This window comes from Gavialis gangeticus, unplaced genomic scaffold (genome assembly GCF_001723915.1).
Source record: "Gavialis gangeticus isolate Ggan-Ray unplaced genomic scaffold, GavGan_comp1, whole genome shotgun sequence".
NCBI lineage: Eukaryota > Metazoa > Chordata > Crocodylia > Gavialidae > Gavialis > Gavialis gangeticus.
The window spans coordinates 625,288-639,198 of NW_017729004.1; the positions used below are offsets into that span (position 1 = coordinate 625,288).

The 13,911-nt window shown below is 55.3% G+C and overlaps 1 long non-coding RNA gene across 1 annotated transcript in view; it reads left to right on the top strand.

Moving 5' to 3' along the window:
- Positions 1-2,539: 2,539 nt before the first annotated feature.
- The window catches only part of LOC109291135, an 18,026-nt gene continuing 6,654 nt past the window's right edge, over positions 2,540-13,911 (top strand). The window contains exon 1 of the long non-coding RNA XR_002095754.1: positions 2,540-2,733. This is a non-coding gene — a long non-coding RNA (uncharacterized LOC109291135). The remainder of the gene's footprint in view (positions 2,734-13,911) is intronic.

Here is a 13,911-nt window from a genome sequence, read left to right on the forward strand (position 1 = left end):
GCCCCAAGGGATGATGAGGTCGAACGGTTATAAACTCCTACAAGACCATTTCAGGCTGGATATAAGGAAGAATTTCTTTACTGTCTGAGCCCCCAAGGTCTGGAACAGCCTGCCATCAGAGGTGGTTCAAGCACCTACATTGAACACCTTCAAGAGCAAATTGGATGCTTATCTTGCTGGGATCCTATGACCCCAGCTGACTTCCTGCCCTTTGGGCGGGGGGGCTGGACTCGATGATCTTCCGAGTCCCTTCCAACCCTAATGTCTATGAAATCAAAGGAGGCAGTGCCTCCACCACCAAGGGCATAAACTGGCCTTGAGCTGGTATTACTGGCAGTGATGCACAAGAACAAGGACTTGATTTCACCCCAGCTCAAGGCTGAACCTAGCTAGCTCTCAGACCAGAGCTGCTCCAGTTATGTGGTAGGAGCAATCTCAGCACAAGCAAATGACTATTCAGAGAATAGTTGTGCAGTTGCCATGATCTAAACTTTTTAAAGAACCTGATGTCTGCCCCCCTACCCTGTGCTGGCTGAGAGGGGAGGATTGCGCAGAGGTCCTTGTTTGCCCTGGAAGCCTTCCCAGCACAGCACCTGCAACTTCTTCTCGGTTTTTAACAGCTTTAGCAGAGACCCAAAATGGAGATCTGGTGCTCAGAAATACTCTGAATCAAAAGCTTCCCTTGTATACAACAATGGGACTTCAAATCCACCATTCTTTGCTCTTTGCCTACTGTTTGAGGCATGCGTGCTATGTGGGGTTTTTAGTTTTTGTTTTTTTCCTTCCCTTACCTTCATTCATCCTCCTCCAAAACTGGGAGGAAAAGTAGCTTAGTACCTGGGTCCATAAGGCAGGCTTTCAAATGTCAAGTGAATGCTTTTTCCCTTTGTGGCTGAAAGGAGGTAAAATGCTGGTTGTTTTCTACTGCCTTGAAAACAAGTGGTTGCAAGAGGCTGGAGTTTTAAAAAGCCAGCTGAAAGGCCTGTGTGAAGGGAGGCACCCTTCAAAGAGCCTTGACTGAATTCAAAAGGAGGAAGAAACTTGATGTAAACCTGCAGAATGGTGCCTCCACCCTAGACTTTTCTCTGCTGGCTTTACTGTACCTAATGGGATGCTTGCCAGGTGCATGATGCTAAGTTTCATGCTCTGCATCTCTCTTAAACCTCTAGTTTCATGACCAGGAAAATGAAGGGGCAAGGACTCAACCCTGCCTTGACCAAATGCGTTTGGTGAGGGCAATTGAAGCACTACTCCTCTTCCAAACCTGGGTTATTAGCACCTGGTCCCAAGAAGCTTCAGTCTCTGGCAGAGAGGAAGACAGGGGCAAACTAGATGACCTTGTGAGGTCCTTTCCTATGATCATATGAAAGTCTGCTACTATTTTATTCCCCAGGAGGATGGCACTCATAGTTTTAAAGGTAATTTTAGAGCTTTCGCCAAATCAGATGCAAGTAGTTATGTGAGCACCTTCTCAAAACAATTCACCTGAGGCTGATTCAGGATCTGGCTATTTGAGATCTTGATGAAAGTTCTTCAAGCAAGAGAGGCTGTAGGAGCATGAATGATGAGACCTACCATTTTGCCAAGATAGCTTGTGAGGACCTGCTTTGTACTGGGTAAGACTGAGCCAAAGGGCCCAGAAATGTAGGCTCTTGAGAGAGCAAAGCCTCTACCTTCTTGCCCTAATGAAAGTGATTCAGACGGATGTGAAGGGTCTGTGCTGGCTTCATCCATACACTGAAGGGTAAGTGCTTCTGTTGGAGTTTTTTTTCATTGCTCTAATCTTGCCTGAATTGGTTTAATCTGCTCAGCAGTTTGAGAAACCCACTACAGCTTTTTGCTCTGTAGGTGGCACTGCCCACTTGCACTTTGGAGAGAGGTAAAGGTGCAATTAAGCTTAACTGCCAGGGTGAGGTTTGAAAAGTTGCAATGCTCTCTTTCTCTTTTTTCCCCCTCTCTTTGTGGCCTAGGGTTTGGGGGTTTTTTGACACTCCGAGGAGCACGCTAAAATGGAGGCCCTGGATATGCTTCCCTGCACCTCCATCACATCAGTTGGCCTAATATTGAAGTCAGCTGTGGCTGGGTGTTGTGTAATGGTCTTGGTTTTCTCAAATGAACTGCAGAGGTTTCAGCTGGAGCTTAAAGAGCAAAATGCACTTTGAAAAGGAAGCATGTGGCTGGCTGAAGGCTGCGATGCTGTGCACCAAGCTGCACTCCGCATTTCTGCAGACATCTGCACACAGAAAATAGGATGAACCATTCCCCAGATGCGAGAACCTGGCCTGCTTGCAAGTATTTAGCATCTAACCAGATGAAGACTTGAAGCAATTGAAAGCCTCCTCTGGCATGAACTGCTTTAGCAAGTGGCTGAAATGAGCCTGTTTAAAGTTTCTGGTGACTTTTGGAGTGGGGGGAGCGGCACAGGGGGATGTGACAGATTGATGCACAGGTGTGTTCAGGGGTGTCCAGGAAACCTAGGGCAGGAGAGGACTTTATAAGATACAAAAGGAACAGTTGCCTTTTCTTTTCTCTTGGGAGCCTCATGCTTACTTGCTGCTTGCCTGCCAGGCGCTGTGGATAGAAGCGAGTTAGCTCATCGGCAGAGGCCATCTGTCTTCCTGGGGCCTGAGGCTGCCTGCCTCCCGCCATGTGGCGTTCTGCTTCTCATCTCCCCGGGGCTGCTTTCAAGCCATGTCCGGACTGAATGGGATTGCGTCTGTACGTGTTCCCCTGGTAACCATCTTCACACTTGTTAATGCCAGCGTGTCGAGCATCTTCTTTGTCTTTCAGGACTGACGGCTAGCTTCTGTCAAGGGGCCCTGAAAGTTGTTGTCTGGCAGCAGAAAGAGCAGACTGTTGTGGCATGGGGTCGGGGTTGTGAAAGTAGGCTTCTATTCCTGTCCCCTCCCATGTGCATCTCGCTCCAGTTTTTCCAGCAAACAAAAGCTGCATTCTCCAAATCCTCACTTCCATGGGCATAAGCTACTGGGAATGAAATCATCTTAGTGGTATGGGTGGCCCTTACCAAACAGGACTAGGGCCTACTGACAAAGAAGAGTCGAGGGGGAAAAACTCCTGTCAGAGGCCTTGACTAGTCTCCAGCACTGGCAGTGGAGCACATCCCCAATGTTTTTTTCACACTCTGGATCTGCATTTAAGTGAAACCAACATCTAAATTAATCAACCAGGCTCCTACTGGGAGATAACGATCCTCAGCGTGCTCTCAAGTTCCATATCCTTCCTATTTAATATGTAGCTAAACATTATAGTGAGTCACCGCCACTTTCTCCAAGCCAGCGAATAGAGTTGACTCCTCTTGGTGTTGCTTTGCTACAGCATTGCTTAGCTGGAAAACTCCAGGGGCTTTCAGAGTAGGCAAGTAACACTACTCTTTGCTAGAGAAAGGGGAATTGGGATCCTGCAGGCTTCTTGCCCGAGGGCGTGGGATGAGCTAGGGCCAGAGCCCACCCCTGCCTTTACCTCCCCCATCCTCTGGAGAAACAAGCTCCTGGTCACTTTAACCCTGTTGAAGCCTGGCCTACACATCCTAAAGAAGTCTGCCTACTTTGCTTACCACAAGCCCCTTGCTTCCTGGGAGGAGTGCATGATGGTACCCCGGAGGTCATCATCCAGCCCAGCGGGGATTCCTAGCTAGGCACTGGCACCGAGAGGATGTGCTGTTTCTACCACCACGAGGCTCGGGGGGGCCAATCTCAGGACGGGTGTCCTGCTGTAATGCTGAATCCCTGGGAAGGTCTGTGTACACCTCCAAGGTCTTGGCCCTGCCCTGAGCACTTCTCCCCGTACTGGAAAGTGCTCTATTGTGTGCCAGTGGCGTGTACCTGTTAGGTCTGGAGAAGGCAGGACAGAGATGCACCTTGCCCACTAACTGAATTGGGGAGGAATAAGCTCTTGTGAGTATTGATCCTGCAGAGGGTGAACGGGCTCAGTGGAAACATGATCTGGTTCGGTGCTGGTCTGTGACTGTGAGAGCTAGTTTCTGTTCCTTATTGTACTCTTTCTGCACCATAAAACGGGCCTGCGTCTTTCATGAAGCATTGAGGCCCACTTCATTGCGACTGGGAAGTGCCTTTAAATCTTGGGATGGAGGGAGCTGAGAGAGGACCTGACTTGCCACCTGGCCTTTTCACACTCACCTGGAAGAAGTCTGTCCTCAAACTCAGCTGCCCACCTGTCAGCAAGCAGTGTGTACCCAGCAAACCTCACCAGATGGTGCTGTTACTTCAGAGCAATTGGAAACCCCAGCTCTGAGCTGGGCGAAGCAAAGCCGTCTGGTGCTGCTTGACAGACAGCCGGTCAGGGTGAGTGGCAGCGAAGGCGTGGTCTCGTAGCAAATCCCAGTGCTGGGGTTGCATAGAGACACCTTCCATTTTTGGGTGTCTCGGTGCTGCTGGCGCACTTGAGCATTGATCCACTTCCACTTTTTTCCCTCCCTGCAATGTTAACATGTGCAGCCCTTTCCTGCACACCTATGTCTTTGTGCATGGCTGGAAGGGGCATGGAAAGCTGCTGACAGTCCCTGCTGGCGGGGGGGTATTGCATGCTTGTGCAGACAGGCTCCAGGGCGGGAGCGAGCACTCTCATCTTGCCTCTCCTCTCTAAACGTGAAGCCTGTGGGTTTCCTGTGGCTGAGCAGGTTCCTGCAATGGCTCACCGAGGTTTCAGGCTCGCTGCCACCTTGCAGCTCTTAGCCTTTTAAGAACGAATTGCCACCTCATCTCAACCTGTGCATTGCACATGGTTACCTTGGCCCACAGATGCAGCAGTGCTGCAGGCTCCCTGGCTGTTCCCATGGGAGGCTGTCCAGCTGTGAGAGCTGCAGGAGCACTGTGGGGGCTGCGTGCATGAGACTATCTCGTGAGGCCTGTTCAGTGGGACTGCCGAGGTAGTGGCTGAGTCACCAGCCGCAACTGCCTCTCCCAAACGTGTTTCCCCAAGGTCGGGACTTGCTTCGTGCTCTGGCGTGCTCCGGGGCCTCTGCTGTCTTGTGGTGCAAGCTCCACGTTGCTCATGGAGAAACTTGGGTCCTGGACACGTGTGCATCATTCCTGTGTCTCCTGGCTCTTCCGAAAATTCCCCTCCCGTGGTTCTGGCTGTGGTGGCCTTTCCCCGATGCAGCTAGCTCTTGGGATGCTGTATTCCCATCTCCTCTCCCTTGGTCCCTTGTCCATGTGAGGCCTTAATTCCTGTCCATACAGAACCTTTGCAAAGACTTTTATGCCGCTAAAAATACCTCTGCCACTGGAATTTCCCCAGGGGACTCGGGCCGACTGCAGGCGGCTGAGCTCTGTGTGCTAGATTAAGAGATTAGAGCAGGTCCATGCCGCATAGGAGCTCAGAGACCTGCCACGTTTGGTGCCAGAGCTCCGAGACCTGCCACCTGCATGGTGTTGTACGCTCCAGCTGGCGCTCATACCACCTCCTTGCCCCCCTGCCACTGACCATGGGCCTCTCCAGGGACCTGGAGGTGTGGAGAGAGCATTCAGCAGCGTGACTATCCCCAGCATGAATCACATCCACTTAACAGGGCTGTGAGCTGCTGTGCCTGCCTCGGGGGGCCAAGAAGAGGGAGCTCAGCTGGGTGTCAAGCTCTACCTGTCCCCACAGCCCTAGTGTCAACGTGGTTGTGCTGGCAACCCTGAACTAGGCCTGGTCCTGGTGGTGAAGCCCCATCGGCAGGCAGAGCGGTGTCTACACCAGGGCTCCTGGCAGCATCATGGGGCAGGGAGGCCTGCATTAGCTAAGGGCAGGTGTGGGCAAAGCCTTGCAGATGACTCCCAGGCCTGGCAAGGGCAGGGGATCCAACTAACAACCTGCCTCCCTCTGCTCTCCTTGGAGTGGGGTCCGGGAGATGAACTAGCTTGCGTGGAAGCCTGAACTAAGTTGATAGAGGGGTGGGAGGGAGACGGTCCAGCCTGAGCCTGGATGGGGAGCTCAGACCAGGGGAAGCAGGCAGGATCTTTGGACCCGTGCTTGCGCCAGCTGGGAGGGGCGGCCTCTCACTGCAAGGAGGCGAGGCCGGTTGCTGGCAGCAGGGCACAGACCCATGAGCAGAGCAGGGCACAAAGGAGACAGGCCGGGAAAGCCCTTGATGCAGGGCTGAGTCCAGGTGCTGGCACATGCAGGGCAGTTCTGGACCCTCCCTTGCAGGTGACATTTCTCTGTGCTGCTCTTCGCGCTTAGAGCAGAGCATCACTCGGCCTGTCCTACCTGTCGCCTGCCCCATCCCCCTGGCCTGTGCTGGGGGGGCATTCCCTTCCCTCCAAACTTACAGCCAGCACAAGCAGGACCTGCCAGTAATGGCAGATGTGAGAGCAGAGGCCCGTTGTGGACGGTTTGCTGACAGGCTTAGGAGCACCAGGTTTCAGCAGCATTAAACCTTTTCTGTTTTCAGCCAGCTGTTTTCCAGCTCTTGCATGCAGGGAGAAAGCGTGCCTGGCATGAGCCAATGCAGGCCGGCCAGCACCCCAGGATGGTTTCCCTGTGCCAGTGCAGACCTGCTGTGCACCTCTCACGAGGTGTTTACTCTGGAGCCTAGCGGTGACGGCTTATAAATCGGCATTCTCAGCAGCCAGCTTTGGCAGCAGGCACGTCCAGCTGGCGTGCTGACCTAGTGGTATCAAGGAGGCGAAGTGGTAACAGCCAGTCCAGATTATACCAACCACCCCCTGGACCGCACCCCAGCCCCAGCTGGAAGGGAGACTTGCTGGGGGCAGAAGTGGAGGCTTTTGCTAGGTTGGGCAACCTCTCCACTTTCCCACTGATGCTGCAGCAATGCTGGCGAGTGTGCTGCCTGCTGCCCCGACCCCGAGAGATCAAGAAGCTTCGAGATCAGGAGCTCAGAGGCAGGTGCAAGGCTGCAAGCCCCCACTGCTCTCAATCGAATGTGAAGGAGCAGAGGGTTGGTGGCGATCTAGCCCAGCCTTTCAGAGCAGACCGGGTGACTTTCCACTGAGATCTGGGCTGCATCTCACCCCGCAGGTGCTTCCCATGAAGGACTGCAGGGGAGATCTCTGAAACAAGGGGTCCACATCTGACTCCTGAGGAGAGGCTGGAAGAGCCAGGGTTATTTAGTCTGGAGAAGAGGAGGCTGAGGCAGGATTTGATCACAGTCTGCAAACCCCTAAACGGTATTTACAGAGAAGATGAAGACAGGCTTTTTTCTGTGGCTGTAGAGGACTGAACTAGGAGCAATGGCCTCAAGCTGCAGCAGAGGAGGTTGAGGTTGGAGATGAGGAGCTTTGTGGCTATGAGGATCAAGCCTATCCTTGGAAGTTTTTCTAAGGCCAGGTTGAACAGGCACACAGCTGGGATGGGTTAGTTAGGGATGCTCCTGCCTTGAACACGAGCTGGACTAAACATTGCGAGGTCCCTTCCAGCCCGACTCCACTGTGACCCTATGGTGGGGCCGAGCGCCAAGCAGTGCTGTGCTCAGCTGCAGTGTGTCTGCTCCCCGGCACTGCGCCCAACTTGCAGCCGAGAGTCATGGAGCTGGATGCGGGCGGTTTCCCCCTGCATTTTGGATGGGGGGGCTACCTCCGAAACAGCTGGATGCAAAGGGATGGCACAAGCTGCTCCCTTCCTGCCTTGCTGTGCTTGAGGAGGGTGTCTCACAGGAAGGCAGGGCTGCTGGTGATTCCTCTGGAGCCAGAACCAAGACTCCTGTCCAGGGCACGCATGGCCCATCCAGCTGCCCCAACTTCTAGGATTATAGGGCAGGATGCATCCCCCCAGTGCAGGCTGGTTTTGCTCCTGTCACCACATCTGTTCCTGCAGCAGAGGCAGCAGCTGGAGCCTCGCTGCTGCTGCCAGCCTGGGAGCAGCCTGCCCTGGGCAAGGGGTCATCCTGTCACTGCATGGGGCTGCTGCCTAGCACTGCCGTGGCCGGCTGCTGCTGTGGTACATGAGTGCAGTGAATCACTCCAGGCCTCTCGTGCTTGCTCCAGCACACCAGGCACTGTCAGCACCCTGCTGCTGGGTGTCAGAGCCCCTGCTCTAAGTCGGGAATGCTGCTGCATTAGCTAAGGCCTCTTGTCATTGCCACCTCATCCCAGCAAGAGGCTGCGATGAAGTAGCAGCTAGGTTTCCAGCAACGCGCTCTGGGCTGGCTCCAACATTTACTTAATCTGAACTGAGAGAAGGTGATGGCACCAGCTGGGGGGACTGTGACACCCCCGGGGTGGGCAATGGGGACATGGTTCATGGGCAGTGGAGCACAGGAATATAGCTTCATATCTTGCTCTTTCCTGGCCCTGTGTCTGGCCCCAGATCACCCCCCTCCTGCCCTGTGCACTGGGTGGCAGAGCCACTGGCACACCTGCTTTGGAGCTCCCCGGGTGCAGGCATCTCCGAGGGGCCATCACTGGCCACTTACAAACCATTGTGGGCCCCTTAATCTAGGGCTGGAAGCCTTCCTAGGCCACTGCATCCGGGCCAAGAGAAGAGGATCTGCATGCTCAAACCCACGCTGGGAATCAAAGGACTCCTGGGGTCCTCTAGTCATGTCAAGGTTCATCCTAAAACAAAGCGAGTGCTTTGCCCTGCTCCTGCTGCTGATGGACTGTCCCAGAGCAGCACTCCTTTGGGGGTAGGAAACTAGGAACTGTCTCACTTCCAGCTGGGTTTGGTTCACAGCTATTTCATATCCAGGTGTCCTGATCCTGTCACTCCTTTTCCAAACCTGGACCAGCCTAGGAGTGAAGCCACAGGGTCCCACTGGGGCAATGGATCCAGAAGTGTCAGTGGCTCAGTGGACTGACCTGCGACGCTGGGGGACTCTCGCCCCGTCTCCTGGCCAGGACTGAAGAGTGGACTCTAGTTTTGGCCATTGGCGTGAGAGAAGGATCTGGTCTTTTGTCTTGTTGTGGTGGCAGGGGCAACCTGTAACGTGGGCATGAGTGTCCATGGGTCTGTGCTGGGAGATGCATTGGATTTAGGGTCAAACTTTGGCTTTGGCTGGGGCAGACCCGGAGCAGCCAGGGCTGCCTTTCAGCAGAGGTGGCAGAAATGAGAAGTGTTTGCAAACCCCAGACAGGAATCTGAGGTGTGGGGGAAGCTTTATGCTTGACTGAGTGTGCTCGCCTTTTCCTGGGGGGAGGGTAGGAACTCTTCCATTTTTTCCCTCTCCCCCCTGCTGAAAAATAGACCTTTGAGGTCAGTTGCGCAAAAAACTGGATGGGGCATGCCATGAGAAACAGTCTGTGACTAGTAGGCAACTGTGGACCCTTCTGGATCACGGTGAATGCATGAGAGATCACCAGGGACTTCGATGCATGCACCTAGGCAGGAGTATGGAGGAGTGGAGACTGCCCAGACTTTGCATCCTCCCTTTAGGCCATTGAGACAGACTCTAACGGCCAGACTGAGTCCAGACCTTCGGTGCCTCAATGGCTGGTCTGTGACTAAGTGCACTGAAAACTTGCAAACAGTTTCCCACTGCCGCAGGGTTTGTAGGCTCAAAGCCCAGTTTTGTAGGAGGGCACGGTCCAGTTTGTCTCCAATGCAGCCGTGGCACGTCGTGTACAGAAGGCTGCTGGGGTAAGCAGGGCAAAGACCCCCTTAGGGCTCCTAAGAGCATCGGTGAGTTCAGGCTCGAAGGGTCCTGCAGCAGTGGGCAGGGAAGGGGGGTGTTTTCAGTCCTTGCTGATCCTGTCATTGAAAGCACTGGTGGTGCCCTGCATGGAGGAGTAGATGGGGCAGGGATATAGGAAGGGAGGCAGGGGGCAGCGAGAGGGGTGTGGGATGTGCATGGCAGGGGTGGAAGCAAGGTGTATTTGCAGAAGAGCTGTAGGGCACAGGAGTGGGGAGCTGATCAGATCAAGCCGAGTTCCCATTCTCGGCTATGCCTTTGTCTTGCAGCCAGGAGGTGTGGTGTGGGCGGCCAGATCATGTGCTGCGTCTGGCTGGGTGGGATCCCTGCCTTGGATTGCTGCTCGCGGTCTCGGTGCCACTGGGGAAGCCACGCAGAAGCTGATGAAATGGGCTGAGACGAGTCTGCACACTACAGCTGGGCTGCAAAGGCGGCTTTAGGTTCAGCGTTCGCCTGGGCGGGGAGCGCTAACTATGCTGCAGATGTAGGGACCTCCTGAGGCTGCGGGGCACAAGGGGGATGTCACCCCGCAGAGCTCCCAACACACATCTGTCTCTGTCTGAGACAGTCTGTGGGAACAGACGGAAATGAGCAGCCTCTCCTGTCTCATACCCCCAGGCCTCACCTCCCCCGTTGCATCGTCTCTCCTGCCAAGATGCCCCTGGTCTCTCACTTCCACCCCCAATGCAGCCTGTGACTGGCTTTGCCTGAATCATGGGGGGACCCTACACATGCCGCCTTGATGCAGCCTCCGCCCTTCATGCTTGTCCCTGCTAGCACGGCTCTTGGATGCTCTTCTCCAGGCACGGCTTTGTACCTCCTGCAAACTCAGCCCAAGATACTGCATGCACACCTGCATGGTGTGTGCACCCATGCACGCTGAGACTGGATGTCTCTGCTGCACGTGCCGGGGGTGTCTGTCTGTTAGGCTGTCGGAGGGGCCGTTGCAATGCGGGCAGGTTCACCTGTGCTGGCTTCTCTCTGCAAAGCACCTACGGCCACAGCAGGGCAGACGGGGCTTCTGCCTGGCCAGTAACCTGGGCACATGCCAGGCCCCTAGGTGGGATTCTCGCTGCAGCCTTTGTTGTTGCATCTGTGCTGCTCTGATGACCGGAGCCAGCTGGGAGAGAGCTAACACAGGCTGCCTGTGCTGCACACGCCTTTCCCATTTCAGTGCAGCAGACATAGCCAGAGAGCTCGACACCGGGACTTTCCTGTTCCTCTTTCGGAGGGTAGAGGCTTTATCTGTCTGGTAGCTGTGACTGGGGGTGACGATGCACCATGAACTGGATAGGAGCCAATAGTGTGCTCTTGTTGCAAGTCAAGGGAAGTGATTCTTCCACCAGGTTCAGCACTGGTTTTGGGCCCAGGGGTGTTGGTTGTAGCCACTAAGGACATAGGCAGACAAGTTTCTTTGGGTAAATGTGATATCTTTTATTAGACCAACTTAAATAGTAGGAAAAATTGTTTTTTGCAAGCTTTCAGGCACAAAAGGAAAGAAGGGTGTTTGTACCCAAAAGCTTGCAAAGGACAATTTTTCCAATTATTTAGTTGATCTAATAAAAGATACCACATCTACAGACTGAGGGGGTTTTGATGAGTCTGCCCTGAAGGGCGAGGGCAGAGAGGGGCCTTCCTCTGTGGCTGTAGGGGACAGGATGAGGAGGAATGGCTTCAAGCTGCAGCTGGGAAAACTGAGGCTGGAGATGAGAGGGAACTGTGTGCCTGAGGGTCCATGCTCAGGCCTCTGACAGTGGAAAGCAACTCGAGGCGCCAGCCTGGGACGGCCAGGACGTGTTGCCACACGTCCAGGCCAAGCTGGGCCCAAATAGATGTGGGAGGAGAGCTGGCCCCTCACCAAGACGACGGTTCCCAGAGCTGACCCAGGCTCGGCGCCGGCGGTGAATCAACCGAGAACTCGCTGGCTGCCGCCCTTGGGGGGTTTTGGCCGTAGCCCGTGTCTCTGCCTCGCCGGGAGGCCGTGTGCAGCGCGGCGGGGGACTTCATGCTCTAAACGCCCGTGACCTTCTGCGTCCTGACGAGCAGAGGCAGCTGCAGCACAGAAACTGGCCGCGGGAGCAGGGAACAGCAAGGAGTGGGCTGGTCTGCTCCATGTCCCTGGGATCACAGAGAAGTGGGGCTGGAAGGAGCTCCTGAGGCCACATCTAGTCCAACCCGGGCCAGAGGAAGGGTCAGCCCTGTCCAAATCATCCCAGGCAAATCCATCATCTAACCTGCTGGCAAAGCTACACAGTCTGCACCAGGCATCACACCTGGACCTGCTACAGGTGAAGCAGGAGGGCCACCGCAGCCAACATCCTGCTGCAGTAAAGGGTGTTAATATGGGCTCGAGAGCCCAGGCAGAGGCTGTGCCCCTGCTGCAGGGAGAGGCAAGCCACCCAGTCTGTACCAGTCTAAGGGGTCACATTCCTTCCTGACCCCAAATGCAGCATTGGTCTGACCCGAGTGGAGGTGCGAGACCCTCTAGCCTGAACCCTCCGGGGTTGCACCCCAGCAGGAGCATTGGCACAGCCCAGTCACAATCCTGAGACCCGGCGCCTCTGAAGGAGGTGAAAAAACCAGCCACAGCGAGTCGGAGAAAGCAGAGCACAAGTCCGAGCAGCTCCGAGGCTGCTATAATGTATGCCAGGAACTGGCCGTGGACTACAAGCAGTAAAGGAGCCAGTCCATGTCCTCCACAGCACAGAGCAGCAAGGATGCTGGCTGCACATCCCTGGAGCTGCCTGTCGTCCCTGCTCATCTGTCTTGCAGGGGTACAAACCCGTGGCCCCTGCAGTGCATGTGCACAGGTCCCAGAGTGCAACGCCGGACTCATGGTGCTGTGAGAGGCCGCACACTGTTCCCTGCCTGGTGTGGGCTGGAGAAGGTGTTACTGGGAGCTGGAGCCTGTCTTTGACAGAGAGTGGAGGCAGGCCTAAGAGAAACCCAGGGTTTCTGAGCAAAGGGCCAGGTGCCCAGGCTCCTTCCCTGAGTTGAGGTGGGTGATGTGGAGAGTGTGAGCTGTCAGAAGGAACCTAAAACCACGGTGGACTGAGCAGGAAACCACCTTGCTGTCAGCTAGCGTGCTGAGCGAGTGACAGGAAATGCTGGGGCAGTCGCACCCGCTCCCCTCCAGCAGCACTACCTGCCTGGCTGCAGGCTGGGATGCACAGCCCCCTGCCTCCTTTCCTCCCATGGATGCACAGCGGGGTGTCACGGCATCCCCCAGGCGGGGGGACCTCCAGTTCCCATCCCTGGCTGAGGGGCTTCCAAGCCTGTGTGGTGCTCAGGCCATGGGGCAGGAGCACACTCCCTCCCTCCTGTGGGGTTTCCTGCACAGCGGTAGTGCTTCCCACGGGGTCTAGGAGAGGGTCCTCGCCCTATTGGGCATTTGCAGATGGGCTCGGGGGGAACTGATGTCAGCCTGTGCTCCCAGCACGGTTCATGTCTCCCACCCACAGACGCTGTGCTGCAAAGCATGAGAACAGTCCTGGGAGGCAGGGATACAGTGCAACGCAGCTGCAACCACCGCCTTGCCAAACCATTGCTGATTCTTGGTAGGACTTGGCCTATGCTTTGGTGCCCAAAGCCAGATCTGCTGAGGTCTGAGCTAGCACGTGGAGAATTTGTGGGGCAGGTCCCTCTCCAGGCAGCTGTAGCGGGGGGAGGGGGCTGATCTGGACTGCAGTTTGTTATTCCAGGTGGGAGCCCCTGGGTGCAGACGTCTCCAGCTCAGCATCCGGCACTGAGCCCCTGCTCATCCCCCAGTGTTGGGACTTCTGTCCTTCAGGGCCTAGCACCCCTGAGCTCCGGGGGCTGGCTCAGAGCTTGGCCCCCGCAAGGGCCTTCCCTCAAGCGTGTCCAGAGCCAGGCAGGTGCTGCCCGGAGGAAACCCACTGCACAAGGCAGGGGGCTTGGGACATGCAGCTCCCATCCCTTTAAACGCAGCCTGCCCAGACACCCAAAGCCCAAGGCTTGAGGCCTCAATGTTCCACAGCAGCTGTCTGCAGCAATGGGCTTGTGCCACCCCTTAGCCCTTCTTGCAGGTTTTGATAGTTTCATAGTTTCTAAGGTCGGAAGGGACCTGAGTAGATCATCTAGTCTGACCCCCTGCCATGGCAGGATGAGTACTGGGGTCAAGCGACCCCAGCAAGGTGTTCATCTAACCTCCTCTTAAAAACCCCCAGGGTAGAAGCCAGCACCACTTCCCTTGGAAGTTGGTTCCAGACCCTAGCTGCCCTGACCATGAAGTAGCGCCTCCTGATATCTAACCTAAACCTACCCTCTGCCAGCTTGTGACC